Raw genomic sequence first — 16539 nt, 5'->3', positions numbered from 1 at the left:
GAATAATATGTTTAATTTTCCATGAAAAATGTTAACAAGGTAAGGTGACTGTTCTGCTATCAGGCAGGGCATAAGTAGAGTACCTCCCAAGATCAGGAAGAATTCTTTCTGCATGTAAAGAAGTAGATGGATGCACTGCAGTTTTTGGGTGCAATTGGCCTTCTTCTGAAGGAGCAGCTAATATCCGTTATTGGAGTATGATAACAGACATGGTACAGGCTGATTTGGGAAACCCTATGGTCTTTTAACAATAGGAAGGATTTCTCCTCCCCCTCCGTCTCTCTTCCTTCTCTACAGGGATTACATTCGCAGACTCTTTGCCCCTACAATGAGAGGGAGATGCCTTCACTACTACTTACCTTCTGCACACAGATAAAAATCAATGATTAACCCCATCTACAAAACCCATTGATTCTTGCATAAGATTCTGCCTAAAACAATAGGGTTAATCACATCAGTTCCACCTCCCTCATTTAATTTATCCTTGTCCTTTCATCTCCTCCTCACTCCGTTTTCTTTGCTAGCTAGGGTTTCAACAGCCATGAATTGTCCCTTCTCTCTTCCCCTCCCACCCACCCGCCAGTTCCAGCTATAGGCCTTGTATTTCAAGTAGTTCTGAGACACCCTGTAGCCTTGTAAGAGGCTGCATCCATTAAATAGAGTTCTGACAATACTAAATGCTCCATTGGGTCCCAGAGGAAGGAAGTAGGCTCTTGGAAAGGGAATGAAAACTGGATGTTATACTATTTTAAAGTCACCAGTCCAGCAACAAAAGACAGAAGTTCTACTGGCTGCCTGCCACTTATTTTCCCCCACAGAATTCTCTTCCATTGACTGGCTGAAATCAGCAAAGGACAATGCATAGAGACAATCAGTGGATGTAGGCCTAGTGTCTCAGCTGACTTACAGAAGTGTTTGTTCAAACCTCATTTAGAAACTCACCTACTTTTCCCTCTTGGCTGAGACCTAGCAATGTAGAGGACCCTACAGTGGGATGGAGAATGGCAGATGGATGTGGATGGACAGGAACAGCACTGAAGAGACTGCCAGGGTACTGGGGCTGAGATAGTTGGATCATCACAGGCTGGGCAACAATGAAGGGCAGCCACTCCAGAAGTGAAGCTGAGCAGATGGGATCAGCAGTGACAAAGCTTTTACCCAGTAGTGCAACTGATGGCAGAGAAGGATGATAGGCAGAAGAGAAGCACCAAAGAGGCCACACAAGGAGTTGAGAATATTGACGCAGTACACTAGACCTTTGTCCTTCCAGCATGGCTGCTGCAAATAGATGGACAGAGACACTGGAAGGCCTTCAGTAGGCTCTGAGCCTAAGAAAGGTAGAGTGAGAGCTGGATTGAAAGAGGACCCACCCACAGCACTATAATATATTATAATCCCTGCATATTCCTGATAGGCCTTGGAGCCTAACTCAGAGCAACCTCTCTGTGTCCCAGTCGGCCAAGATTTGGGAGAAATGGAAAACAAAGGAGCTACAGGGAAGTGCTGCGAGGTGTGGGCTTTTGCTGCAGAATATCTAGCCTGTGTGAAACATGCTGGCAGGCAGTAGAGTAGGAAGATTGCTTGGATTCTGGGGAGCAGAAAAGTAGGAGGTATCTATGTGAGGAGGAGGATTAAAATTCTAAACCCTGCATAAGCCCAATGGTGGCATTATCAAAGCCATACTCCAGACTCCTGTCACACAGCAATTCTTATGGCAAGCTTTTTTAAAGCTATGAGACATAATGCTTTGTAAGTATTATAAGATTAAAACAAAACTGTTAAGTAAAGCAAGCAAAAATTAAGGTATTTGCTTACACTTCTATCTAATCTATGTGATTCGTGCCTTTATAAAATACCTATCTGAGCACCAACTTCAAGGGTGGGGAAAAGGCCAAAAGTATGGAAATGGACAGTTAAAGTCATAAAACACCTTCAACTCTGCCCCACTATTCTACCCATATGATGCATGAGGCAGATGTTTCTAACAATTTGAAGTCTGCACTTCATAGCTTCTGACATCTTAAATCCTGACTAGTCATAGCACTGTGCATACAGTGCAGGAACTAAATACTGTTTACTAAGGATGTTAAATTCTGGCTTGGCACAGTTGAAAGAATTTTCAACTAGGTAGATTAAAATTTTTGAATTATGTATATTTGCAATGGCTTGTCTCAGCTTACAAAGGATGGAACATGTATGTGGTGGGAAGACTCAGGTTTATAATATATAAGGTAAAGTATATAAAGATAACTGCAAAGTACTTCACTGAGGTAGGAAAAATCAAAATGCACAGATACAAATGGGTAATAACTGACGCAATGGTAGTACTCAAGAAAGGACCTGGGAGAGTACAGTGGATCACAAATTAACTATGAGTCAACCATGTGGTGCAATTGCAAAAAAGGCAAATGTAATTCAGGGGCATATTAAGAGTGTCATCATATGTAAGACCCTGAAGCTAACTGTCCCACTCTATTCTGCACTGATGAGGCCTCAGCTGCAGTACTGTGTCTAATTCTGGGTACCACACTTCAGGAAAGATGTGAACAAATCGGAGAGAGTCCAGAGAAGAGCAACAAAAATGATAAAAGGTTTAGAAAATCTGACCTATGAGGAAAGAGGTTTAAAAAAAAAACAAAAAAAACAAAAAATACTCAGTCTTGAGAGAAGACTGAGGAGAGACCTACTACCAGTCTTCAAATATGTTAAGGACTATTATAAAAAGGATATTGATCAATTGTTCTCAATGTCCACTGAAGGTAGAACAAGAAGGAAGGGGCTTAATCTACAGCAAGGGAGATTTAGGGGACGTCTACAGTACGAAATTAATTCGAACTTATTTTATTTGAGTTTTTGGACGATTTTATACATTCGGTGTTGTGTGTCCCCACTAAAGCATGTGAATTCGGCAGAGTCCGTCCACAGTACTGAGGCTAGCATCAAATGTCGGAGCAGTGCACTCAGGTAGCTATCCCACAATTTCCGCAGTCTCTGCCGCCCATTGGAATTGTGGGTTAAGCTCTCAGGGCATGATGGGGCAAAACATTCTGCGGGTGTTTCTGGGTGTGTGCTGTCACTCGCTCCTCCTCCGTGAAAGCTACGGTAGAGCATGCATGCTGCCAGCAGACAGTGCAGCACGTACTCCGCCTGTCTCCTAGTACTATGAATCCACCTCGCATGTCCTCTCATCTTTCTATCTACTCTTTCATCTAACCATTTCCCGCCTTTTTCGGCTACCATGAACAGAGCCACACAGCTTCCGCTTTTTCGATGTTGTCTGTCCTGGGCTCCCGTGGAAGCTACAGAAGGCAACAATTCCCCGCTGTTTTTCAGGCATCGTGAACAGAGCCACACAGCTTCCACCACAAACTCTGCTCTCCCACTCTTGCAGCTCTAACAAGCTTCCCAACTCCATGAAAGCTACAAAGAACCATTTACCACCTTTTATCAGCCATCTTGAACTGAACAGCTTGTTTTACACCCTTCTTCCAGGATTATCCATGCAGGTGCCATAGCACGGCAAGCATGGAGCCCGCTCAGATCTCCGCTGCAGTTTTGACCATTGTAAATACCTCGTGTGTTATCCAGCACTATGTGCAGTACCTGCAAAACAGGGTGAGGAAGCAACGGCAGTGTGATTACTATACTGATGAGGACATGGACACAGACATTCCTAGAAGCATAGCATGTGGCGATTGGGAGATCATGGTGGCATTGGGCCTAGTTCATTCCATGGAACGCCAATTCTGGGCCCGGGAAACAAGCACAGAGTGGTGGGATCGGATAGTGTTGCAGGTCTGGGATGACTCCCAGTGGCTGTGAAACTTTTGTATGCGTAGGGCCACTTTCATGGAACTGAAGCACAAAGAAACCAAAATGAGAGCAGCCCTTATGATTGAGAAGCGAGTGGCCATAGCACTGTGGAAGCTTGCAACGCCCGGCAGCTACTGGTCAGTCAGGAATCAGTTTGCAGTGGGCAAATCTACTATAGAGGCTGTAGTGCTGCAAGTAGCCAACGCAATCATTGACCAGCTGCTATCAAGGGTAGTGACTCTGGGAAATGTGCAGATCATTGTGGATGGCTTTAATGCGCTGGGGTTCCCTAACTGCCGCAGGGAGATAGACGGAACGCATATCCCTATCTTGGCCCTGGCACACCGTGGCAGCCAGTACATAAACCGCAAGGGGTACTTTTCTAAGGTGCTGCAAGCACTGATGGATCACAAGAGATGTTTCACCGACATCAACATGGGATGGCTGGGAAAGGTGCACGACGCTTTCAACTTCAGGAACTCTGGTCTGTTTGAACAGCTGCAGGAAGGACTTACTTCCAGACCAGAAAATTACCGTGCGGGGAGGGAGGGAAGAGTGTTGAAATGCCTATAGTTATCCTTGAAGAGCCAGCCTACCCTTAATGCCATGGCTCATGAAGCCATACACAGGCACCCTGGACACTAGTAAGGAGCAGTTCAACTATAGGCTGAGCAAGTGCAGAATGGTGGGGGACTGTGCTTTTGGATGTTGGAAAGTGCGCTGGCGCAGTTTACTGACCAGTTAGATCTCAGCACAACCAATATTCCAACTGTAATTGCTGGTGGTTGTGTGCTCCACAATATCTGTGAGAGTATGGCGCGCTTGGAGCTTGAGGCAACTCGCCTGGCGGCCAATTTCGCACAGCCAGACAACAGGGCAATTAGAATAGCGCAGCAGGGTGCACTGCACATCAGAGAAGCTTTGAAAGGTGGTTTAAGTGACTGGCCCGGTATGGTGTGACAGTTGTTTATTTCTCTTGAAGATACATATACACATGAAAGGAAATAAAGTCTAAATTGTTTTAAAACTGTTCTTTGAGGCACAATGCATTGAGAGAAATTAAAAAGTAGACTGGGGGAGGCGGTGGGGTTAGGTTGGGGCTGGAGGAGGAGGGAAAGACAAGTCCAGAAACCAAACCAAAAGCTTGTATATGCCAGCTTTCTGGTGCTTGGGCGATCCTCTGGGGTTGTGGGTGGGTCCCTGTAGCCTCCCCTCGTGTTCTGGGGCGTCGGAGGCTATGGAACTTGGGGAGGAGGGAGGGCGGTTATACAGGGGCTGCAGCGGCAGTCTGTGGTCTTTCTGCCTTTCCTGCATTAGATCCACCATACAGCAGAGCATGTCAGGTTGCTCCCCATGAGCTTGACCATAACGTCCTGCCTGCTCTCATTGCGCCTCCCTCCTCTCCATGTTCCTGTAATGCTTTATGGGACTCTGCAATTGTTTGCCTCCATGCACTCAGCTGGGCCCTATCAGTGTGGGAGGACTGTATGAGCTCAGCGAACATGTCTTCCCCGAGTCTGTTTTTTCCACTTTCTAATCTGGACAAGCCTCTGGGCACCTGCAGGAGAAAAAGGGAGGGTAGTATTTTAAAATACACATTTCAGAGAGCAAAGGGGCCACTTTGGCATGAGTAGGCCATCACACACAGCCGGGCAACAGAATTCAGCTTGCAGGCAGCCTAGGGGCACGTGGGGTTCTGCTGCTTCTACATTAATTTCAATGTTTTCAAACGGCTGGAACCCCTTTCCCATAGCAAGCAATGCCTGGTGGGTTTGCCATAAAGGAGGGCCTGCGGGCTCTCTGGGATGATCACTTCAAACACCCAACCTCCTCCCCACCCATCCACTGAATGGCTCCAATGAGGCTCTGAGCAGGGATGAGCCCTTTAAACTATATCGAACAGCCCAGCATGGCTGGGTTTCCCACCCCCACCACGTGGCTCTGATCAGGCTCTCACTCACCAGAAGTACCTTCTCCAGGGTCGTGGTACAGGAGCCCGCACTGGGAGAGAGGAGGCTTTTGGCTCCAGCGTTAGATTAGTTCCTGGCTGGGGGTGGGGAGAAACAGATTCCCCACTTGCTGCCTGTGCACTGTCATCCTCCTCCTCTTCATCCTCCAATGACTCTTCCTCCTCGCTCCATGCAACTCCTCCCTTGCAGATGTCCACGGACAGTGGTGGGGTATGGTGGCATCACCCCCCATAATTGCATGGAGGTCACGGTAAGCGGAATATATGGGGCTGTGAGCCAGAGCACCCGTTTGCCTCTAGCTTTTCAGTACACTTGCCTTAGCTCCTTGATTTTTGTATGACACTGCTCTGTGTCCCTGGGTAACCTCTTTCCATCATGGCCCTGGAGACTTTAGCGTACGTATTTGCATTCCTTTTTTTGGAACATAGTTCTGCCATAACAGACTCGTCTCCTCAACATGTGATGAGATCCAGTACCTCCCGTTTGGACCACGTTGGAGCTTGTCTGCAAATCCGGGACTGCATGATCTCTTGTGATGGTGGACTCTGCATGGTCACCTGTGCTGCTGGTAACCAAACAGGAAATGAAATTCAAAAGTTCCCAGGGCTTTTCCTGCCCACCTGGCTAGTGCATCGGAGTTGAGAGTGTCATCCAGAGCGGTCACAAGGGAGCATTCTGGGATAGCTCCCAGAGGCCAATAAACGTTGAATTGCATCCACACTACCTTTAACCCGGGATTGTGATCTCAATTTAAGTGCTACTCCACTTGCCAAGGTGGAGTACAGAAATCGATTTAAAGAGCCCTTTAAATAAAAAAAGCCGGTTTGGTCATGTGGACAGAATCATTTTTTTCCAAAATAACAGACTAGTGTAGACCAGGCCTTAGATTAAATATTACAAAAAACTTTAAGGCCTGCTCTACACTATAAAGTTTGGTTGATGTAAGCTATCTCCTGTCAAACTAGCTGTATGTGTCTAATCTTAAATTTTTCTCCCTCCTCTGTAAGTGCCCCATTAGAGTGATACAGTAAAACTACCTCCCCAAATGGTGTTGAGACATGGTGAATATTCTGAGGTTCATGCAGCACAAGTGTAGACACTGTGTGACCTATGTCAACACTCACAGTCCTCCAGCAGCTGTCCCAAACTACCCAATACTGACCACTTTGGTGGCAAGCTTTCCCTTGTGTGCAACTGCCCTAACAATCACACCAGATACACACTCCAGCTGTGCTCCTGCCTGGAGTAGACAGGAGATAGTGGAACTCCTGGCCCTGTGGGGAGAAGAAGCTCTGCCAGCACAGCTGTGAAGCAGTCATTGAAACATTGACATCTATGAGCAGATTGCACAAGGGATGCAGGCAAAGGGATATGATATAGATAATTGGGTATGTGATGACTGGCAGAACTGCATGGTGACTTGCCTGCCTGATGCGCAGGTCGTGGCTCTCTTGAGACATCTAGATAAGCTTATGTGTAGGGCTGGGGAGGAGCTGGTGCTCGTTGTACATGTAGGTACCAATGACATAGGGAAGGATAGGAGAGAGGTCCTAGAGGCCAAATTTAGGTTGCTAGGTAAGAGATTGAAGTCCAGGACCTCCATGGTACCATTCTTTGAAATACTTCCAGTTCCACATGCAGGACCAGTTAGACAGGCAGAACTTCTGGGTCTCAATGTGTGGATGAGATGATGGTGTAGGGAGGAGGGGGGGTAGATTTATTAGGAACTGGGGAAACTTTTGGGAAAGGGGAACCTATACAGGAAGGATGGGCTTTACCTAAACCAAAAGGAACCAGATTGCTGGCACTTAAAATTAAAAAGGTCATAGAGCAGTTTTTAAAATAAGAGCTGGGGGAAAGCCAACAGGTGCGGATGAGCACATGGTTTAGATATCCCTTTGGGGAGGATCTATAAATGGAGATTCCCCATGTCCAATAAGGAGGAGAGGATGGAAGATGATAAAATACAGGTAGGATCTGATGAGAAACAGTCAAAAGAAAAAAAGTCCCATTCAATTACATCATGTAATGGCAGACAGCTAAAAAGAGACAAGTTTTTAAAGTGCTTATATATCAGTGTTAGAAGTCTACATAAGGTGGACAAACTAGAGTGCCTTGTATTAAATGAAGATATTGATACAACAGGCATCATAGAAACTTGGTGGAATGAGGATAATCAATGGGACACAGTAATACCAGGGCACAAAACATATTGGAAGGACAGAACAGGTCGTGCTGGTGCAGGAGTGGCACTATATGTGAAAGAACATTGTAGACATGCAGACTCACCCCTGCGGCGGCGCCTCCTGCTGGTCTGTTCTGGGAATTAGCTCATTCCAGCTCCAGAGCGCCCTCTGCAAGCCAGTGATCCGGCTATCCTCTGGGCCCCCATGTCCCTCCCAGGACCCAGTGCCCCTTTATCTGGGGTGCTACCCCCCTTGGTAGTAACCCCTTTCTCTCAGGGTCTCCCCTTCCCCAGGGAACCCCCACCCACTACCCCCACCTCACCTCAGTGTATGGCTACTGCCAGTCATAGTCTAGCCCCACACCCTGGGACAGACTGCAGTATCAGCCTACTCATCACTGGCAAGGAGGGTTTGGACCTGCTGCCTTGGCCTACCCCTGGGCTGCCCCCTGCAACTCCCAGTATCCCTTGACCTTCTGCTAGGCCGCAGCCTGGGGCTTTCCAGCCCAGAGCTCCCCAGCAACTCTGCCTTTCCCCAGCCCTGCTCCACTCAGGTACCCTATCTCTAGCTCCCTACATCCAGGCCCTTCTCCCTCTACAGGGAGAGGGAGACTGTCTGGGCTCCTGGCTTCTCTGCCTTTATAGGGCCAGCTGAGGCTGTTTGGGGCGTGGCCCCAGCTGTAGCTACTTCCCCCAATCAGCCCAGCCCAAAAGCTGTTTTCTCCAGCTACAGCCCCCCTCCCAGGGCTGTTTTTAACCCTTCAGGGCAGGAGCAGGGGTCCACCCTGCTACAAACATGTAGAATCAAATGAAGTAAAAATCTTAAATGAACCAAACTGTACCATAGAATCTCTATGGATAGTAATTCCATGCTTCAATAATAAGAATATAGCAGCAGGGATATATTACAGACCACCTGACCAGGATGGTGATAGTGACTATGAAATGCTCAGGAGATTAAAGAGGCTATTAAAATAAAAAATCAATAATAATAATGGGGATTTCAACTATTCCCATAGTGACTGGGTACATATCATCTCAGGAAGGGATGCAGAGATAAAGTTTCTTGACACCTTAAATGACTGCTTCTTGGAGCAGCTAGTCCTTGAACCCACAAAGGAGAGGCAATTCTTGATTTAGACCTAAATGGAGCACAGGATCTGGTCCAAAAGGTGAATATAGCTGGACTGTTTGGTAATAGTGACCATAATATAATTAAATTTAACAATCCTGTGGCGGGAAAAACATCACAGCAGCCCAATACTGTAGCATTTAATTTCAGAAAGGGAACAACACAAAAATGAGGAAGTTAGCTAAACAGAAATTAAAAGGTACAGCGCCAAAAGTAAAATCCCTGCAAGCTGTATGGAAACTTTTTAAAGACACTGTACTAGTGGCTCAACTTAAATGTATACCCCAAATTAAAAAAACATAGTAAAAGAACCAAAAGAGCCACCATGGCTAAACAAAATAAAAGAACCAGTGAGAGGCAAGAAGGCCTCCTTTAAAAAGTGGAAGTTAAATCCTAATGAGGAAAATAGAAAGGAGCTTAAACTGTGGCAAATGAAGTGTAAAAATATAATGAGAAAGGCCAAAAAAGAGTTTGAAGAACAGCTAGCCAAAGACTCAAAAGGTAATAGCAAATTTTTTAAGTACATCAGAAGCAGGAAGCCTGCTAAACAACCAGTGGGGCCACTGGACGATCAAGATGATAGAGGAGCATTCAAGGATGATAAGGCCATTGCGGAGAAGCTAGATGAATTCTTTGCATCAGACTTCACGGTTGAGGATGTGAGGAGAGTCCCAAACCTGAGCCATTCTTTTAGGTGACAAATCTGAGGAACTGTCCCAGATTGAGGTGTCATTAGAGGAGGAATTGGAACAAATTGATACATTAAACAGTAATAAGTCACAAGGGCCAGATTGTATTCACCCAAGAGTTCTGGAGGACTGAAATGTGAAATTGCAGGACTACTAACTGTAGTCTGTAACCTATCATTTAAATCAGCTTCTGTACCAAATGACTGGAGGATAGCTAATGTGATGCCAATTTTTAAAAGGGCTCCAGAGGTGATCCCAGCAATTACAGGCTAGTAAGCCTGACTTCAGTCCTGCCAAACTGGCTGAAACTATAGTAAAGAACAGAATTGTCAGACACATAGATGAACAGAATTTGTTGGGAACAGTCAGCATGTTTTTGTAAAGGGAAATCATGCCTCACCAATCTACTTGAATTCTCCAAGGGGGTCAACAAGCATGTGGACAAGGGGGGATCCAGCGGATACAGTGTATTTAGATTTTCAGAAAGCCTTTGATAAGGTCCCTCACCAAAGACTCTTATGCAAAGTAAGCAGTCATAGGATAAGAGGGAAGGTCCTCTCGTGGATTGGTAACTGGTTAAAAGATAGGAAACAAAGGGTAGGAATAAATGGGCAGTTTTCAGAATGGAGAGAGGGTAAATAGTGGTGTCCCCCAGGGGTCTGTACTGGGACCAGTCCTATTCAACATATTCATAAATGATCTGGAAAAAGGGGTAAACAGTGAGGTAGCAAAATTTGCAAATGATACAAAACTACTCAAGATAGTTAAGTCCCAGGACGACTGCAAAGAGCTACAAAAGGATCTCTCAGAACTGGGTGACTGGGCAATAAAATAGCAGATGAAATTCAATGTTGATAAATGCAAAGTAATGCAAATTGGAAAACATAATCCCAACTATACATATAAAATGATGGGGTCTAAATTAGCTGTTACCACTCAAAAAGGAGATTTTGGAGTCATTGTGGATAGTTTTCTGAAAACATCCACTCAATGTGCAGTGGCAGTCAAAAAAAGCAAACAAAATGTTTGGAATCCTTAAGAAAGGGATAGATAAGACAGAAAATATCATATTTCCTCCTGTAGCACGGCACGGACTCACCCAGCGGCACCTCCTGCTGGTCGTCCTCAGGAATTAGCTCTTTGACCCAGGAGTGCCCTCTGCAGGCCGGTGATCTGCATGCCGGTGGCCTCTGTGTCCCTCCCAGGACCCCGGTACCCTTATCCCAGGGTTCTGCCTCCTGCAATACCCCACAGTCTTACTGGGTTTCCCCACCCCAGGGGAACCCCCACATCGCCTCAGTCATGGCTACTGCCAGTCTCTGTTTAGCCCCCGCACCCTGGAGTGGACTGCAGTCTATCAGCCAATCATCACAGGCAACAAGGGTTTGGACTGGCTGCCTTTACCCACCCTCCGGCTGCCCCTCTGCAAGCCCAATGCCTAGGTGGGCCTAGAACTAAGCCCTGCAGCCTGGGGAGTTGCTGGCCTAGGGCTTCTCAGCTCCTAAGGCCTTTCCCCAGCCCTGCCTCACTCTAGGTCCCTGCGGTGAGTTCTCCAGCAGCCACACCTGTCTCCCTCTCCCATCAAAGAGAGAGACTCCTGCTTCTGGCTTCCCTGGCCTCCTTATAAGACCCAGTTACTTAGTTTGGGGCGTGGCCCCAGCTGCAGCCACTTCCCCCAATCAGCCAGGGTTTTACCTTGCCCAGCCCCAGCCCTTTGTAGGGCTTTTCCAACCCCTCCAGGGCCGGAGCGGGTGCTCGCCCCACTACATCTCTATATAAATCCATGGAACACCCACATCTTGAATACTGTGTGCAGATGTGGTAGCCCCATCTTAAAAAAGATATATTGGAATTGGAAAAGGTTCAGAAAAGGGCAACAAAAATGATTAAGGGTATGAACGACTGCCATATGGGGAAAGATTAATAAGACTGGAACTTTTCAGCTTGGAAAAGAGATGACTAATGATATGATATGATAGAGGTCTATAAAATCATGACTGGTGTAGAAAAAGTAAATAAGGAAGTGTTATTTACTCCTTCTCTTAACACAAGAACTAGGGGCCACCAAATGAAATTAATAGGCAGCAGGTTTAAAATAAACAAAAGCAAGTATTTTTCACACAACGCACAGTCAACCTGTGGAACTCCTTGCCAGAGGATGTTGTGAAGGCCAAGACTATAACAGGGTTCAAAAAAGAACTAGATACAATCACGGAGGATAGGTCCATCAGTGGCTATTAGCCAGGATGGGCAGGGATGATATCCCTAGCCTCTGTTTGCCAGAAGCTGGGAATGCGCGACAGGGGATGGATCACTTGATGATTACCTGTTCTGTTCATTCCTCTGGGGCACCTGGCACTGGCTAGTCCAGGGGTGGCTAACCTGAGCCTGAGAAGGAGCCAGAATTTACCAATGTACATTGCCAAAGCCACAGTAATACGTCAGCAGCCCCCCATCAACTCCTCCACCCGCTCTCAGTGCCTCCCACCCACCGGCTGATCAGCACCCCCGCCCCACGTCCCAGTCAGCTGTTTCATGGTGTGCAGGAGGCTCAGAGGAGGGAGGAGAGGCACTACAGGCTTGGGAAACAGGAAGGGTGGAGTGGGGTAGGGCCTGTGGCAGAGCCAGGGGTTGAGCAGTGAGCACCCCCCAGCACATTGGAAAGTTGGCACCTGTAGCTCCAGCCCCGGAGTCGGTGCCTATACAAGGAGCCGCATATTAACTTCTGAAGAGCTGCATGTGGCTCTGGAGCCAAAGGTTGGCCAAAGACGGACCTATGTTCTTATGCCAGGGACCAGCAGCAGTGCCACATGAAAGCCAAGAAACTGCAACAGGCATACCAGGCGACCAGGGAGGCCAAGAGTCAATCTAGTGCTGATCTGCAGACCTGCCACTTTTACAACGAGCAGCATGGCACACTGGTGGAGACCTCACACCCACCCCACACACCACTATGGGTACCTCCAAGGAGCACAAGTCACAGGTCCCTGGAGTAACCAGTGAGGAGGAGGAGGAGGATGGGAAACATGCAACTGTGGGGTCCAGCTGTGCCGCAAGGCAGTTCCATGGCAGAGACTTCACCACAGTCCTGGCAATTGAGCATGGGCAAGCCTGATGTAGGGGAAGGAACCTTGGATAAGCTTGTGAATGCATTTCCCATTAAAATAGTTAAATGTACTGATGATACCCGACCTCAAAGTATCAGGATAGCTATTGACTTTTCAGTAATTTACTCATACTAGAAGAGGTAGTGGTACTACAAACAGAAGTAGAGTTATTATTTGCTTTTCATTTCCCTGTAAAGTTAGGTGGGAGGGAAGCATCTAGAGGATTTGCTTATGTACACAGGGCTGTTCCTTGAATCCTCATGAGAGATCTCAATGAACGGAGCTACTTTGCAATCCTCCCCTGAATGTTTCTAGGGATGGCAGCCTAATTTCTTCCTCCACAGTAGAACATTTTCCCATGCCACTGCACGATGGCTTCAGCTGGGCACCACTGCAGTAAACAAGCTAGCAGCATACAGGCCCAGGCAGCTTCAGGACACCAGTAGCTGCTGAGCTCTCTCTGCCTTTGTTACCAGGGCCGGTGCAACCATTTAGGTGACCTATGCAGTCGCCTAGGGTGCTAGGATTTGGGGGGCACCATTTTCTTTGGCAGTGACCGCGGCGGCCGGATCTTCAGCCACCCCGGTCGCCGCCGGCATTTAGGCGGAGGGAGCTGGGGCAGGGGAGCACGGGGAGGGCCGCCTGCAGCAAGTGGGGGGGGGCGGCACGCAGGGGAACTTCCCGCCCCAGCTCACCCCTGCCCCACCTCCTCCCCGAGCACACCGTGGCTGCTTCACTTCTCCCGCCTCCCAGGCTTGCGGCACCTAAGCTGATTGGCGCCGCAAGCCTGGGAGGTGGGAGAAGTGAAGCAGCCACGGCGTGCTCGGGGAGGAGGCGGAGCAGGGGTGAGATGCTTCACTTCTCCCGCCTCCCAGAGGCTAACTAAAGGAGGTCCTGTCAGAGATGGCGGCCAGCAGTAAGCGCTGTCCCGGTTCGTGGGATTTTTTAAAAGGTGAGAAATTATGAGCTAGGGTGGTATTATGGGTTGGGGAAGGTTGCATGATGGAAACGTGACCCCTCGCTCCCAGTCTCCCCTGCGGGACTCGTTTCTGCCCAGCCATGCATCGCCCACAGCGTGCAGGACGATGGCAAGTTGCACACTGAGACACCTACCCATGGTGCACTGCACTGTGTATTGACACATGCACTCCTGGTGAGTACATGCAATGCCAGCACAAGGAGCCAAGTATGCATGCACTCAAGTGATACATTATCTCCAGTACCTTTATGCTGCCATTACTTGCATCAACCAAAGTTTATAGTGTAGACACGGCCTAACTATAAGGATGGTTAAGCACTTGACCAGGCTTCCAAGGGAGGTTTTGGAATCCCCATCATTGGAGATTTTTAAGAACAGGTTGGACAAACACCGTCAGGGATGGTCTAAGTCAGTGGCTCTCAATCTTTCAGGAGCCTGATTTGTCTTGCATACCCCCAAGTTTCACCTCACTTAAAAACTTGCATACAAAATCAGACATAAAAATACAAAAGTGTCACAACCACACTAGTACTGACAAATTGCTCCCTTTCCCATTTTTACCATATAATTATAAAATAAATCAACTGGACTATAAATATTGTACTTACATTTCAGTGTATAGTATATAGAGCAATATAAACAAGTCACTGTCTGTGTGAAATTTGAGTTTGTACTGACTTTGCTAGTGCTTTTTATGTAGCCTGTTGTAAAACTAGAAAAATATCTAGATGAGTTGATGTATCCTGTGGAAGACCTGTGCGATTCCCCGGGGGTACACACACCCCTGGTTGAAAACCACTGGACTAGGTTTACTTGGTCCTGCTGCAGCACAGGGAGGTGGGACTTGATGGCTCCTTGAGGTGCCTTCCAGCCCTACATTTCTGTGATTCTGTAAGGTAGATGTCTGTTCATCCTATGTTGAAGAATAATGGCAAAATATACTCCTGGATCTCTCCACAACATTCAGTATGGTCGATCACGAGATGCTGCTCCTGATATCCTAATTGAGAGAAGGGGTGTAGGGGACCCAAGAAAATTCATTAAAATGGTTTGAATCCTTCCTGGAGAGCCACATGCAGAGGTTAATTATGGGAAATTGCACTTCTGCTACAAGACGTCCCACCTGACTCAATTCTCTTCCATGTCCTTTCAATATTAACATACAACCACTGGGAGAACTAGTAAGACCTACTGGGCTCAGATGCTCTGACGAAGTGGGAATGTTCTTGATGTGTTATGTGAATGCTGAGTGGGCAGTATTAACTTGGGAAGGTTGCAGGGGAGTTTGGGACTGCCTGCATTGGGGAAGGGAGCATACCTGAGCATGTAACCTGAGAACCCAGGTTGGGGGGTTGGAGGCCAGGTAACACCTCTGCCCGGGAAACTAGAAAAGGGACAAAGGCTGGGGGAGGAGCTGAGGGGAGACTGAGTGAGAGGCTGGAGGGAGTTTCAGTTTTGAGCTGGCTGGGAAATGGAGAGGGGCGCCCCGACAGGGCTTGGGCTTCCCAACAGGGCTTTGGCCTCCCTGGGGGCCCCAGATGGACCTAACTAAAGGGAGTCCTGTTGTCTGTACCAGCAAGACCTGTTTTGGACTGTGTTCCTGTCGTCTAAATGAACCTTCTGTTTTACTCGCTGGCAGAGAGTCATGGTGAATCGCAGGAAGGAGCTGTGCCGGGCCTAGTCTCCCCCCACATTCCATGACAGATGCCAACAATGTGCCAATGATGTGCAACTATCGCTGTCACTGACAACCTACCACAGCAGCACTGTCACTCAGCTCTCCTAGGCTACATCTACCTTGGAGCTGGAGGTGTAATTTCCAGCTAGGGTAGGTGTACATGCACTAGTGCTGATCGAACAAGCAAGCTAATAATAGCAGTGCAGCCATGGCCGCATGGGAGGCAGGCTGAGCTAGCCACCCTGAGTGTGGCGCAAGGATCTCAGAAAGGGTGTGTGCGGGCAGCTAGACTGTCCTGCCACCCAGGCAGCTGCACTGCTATTTTTAGCATGCTCACTCCATCAGGGCTAGAGCAAGTGTGTCTATCCAAGCTGGAAATTACACCTCCAGTGTAGACATACCTTTTGTGTCTAGCTTTGGAAGAGGTCGTGGACGTTAAAGCCTAGAGCAAGGCAGCAGTTGTAGCTGTAGGCAGAGGAAATTGTTTAAAAGAGCTTGCTCCCACTAAGCCTGAGCCAAGGTGCAGTGAAGTCAATGGAAACCCTGCCATTGACTTTCCTGGGCTTTGGATCAGGCCCACAGTGTGGTCTTCTCCAGCCAAGGATGCTTTCCCACAAAATTGTCAAGCCAGCTATAGTTCATGTGATCTTCTACATGCTTCACTGAGTTAGCAAACAGCAACATCCATGAGAAACATGATCAATCATCTCGGTGAGTCTAGGAGAACCGCATCACAGCTTTGATGATGCTCTGGCCTCAGTAATATATGCCTTTGTTTACCTCCTGGTTGAGTTATAGTGATGTAATTGACCTGGGTTTGAAATCATCAGTCCTGAGACAGCTACAACTGGTACAGAATGCTGCAGCACACATCAGAACTACAGGCTACTGAAAACCCATCACCTGGTATCCTACTCATGCCACTAAATCCCATTCAATACTCTATCAAGTCTCAGGTCTTGGTACTTAATGTGAAACAGTCTGGG

The 16539-nt window shown here is 47.6% G+C and overlaps 1 pseudogene; it reads left to right on the top strand.

Moving 5' to 3' along the window:
* LOC120373913 overlaps positions 1-15556 on the top strand; it is a 106010-nt pseudogene extending 90454 nt beyond the window's left edge.
* The last annotated feature ends 983 nt before the right edge of the window (positions 15557-16539 follow it).

Source organism: Mauremys reevesii, linkage group 1 (assembly GCF_016161935.1).
Source record: "Mauremys reevesii isolate NIE-2019 linkage group 1, ASM1616193v1, whole genome shotgun sequence".
Taxonomy (NCBI): domain Eukaryota; kingdom Metazoa; phylum Chordata; order Testudines; family Geoemydidae; genus Mauremys; species Mauremys reevesii.
This window is presented reverse-complemented; position numbering and strand designations above follow the sequence as displayed.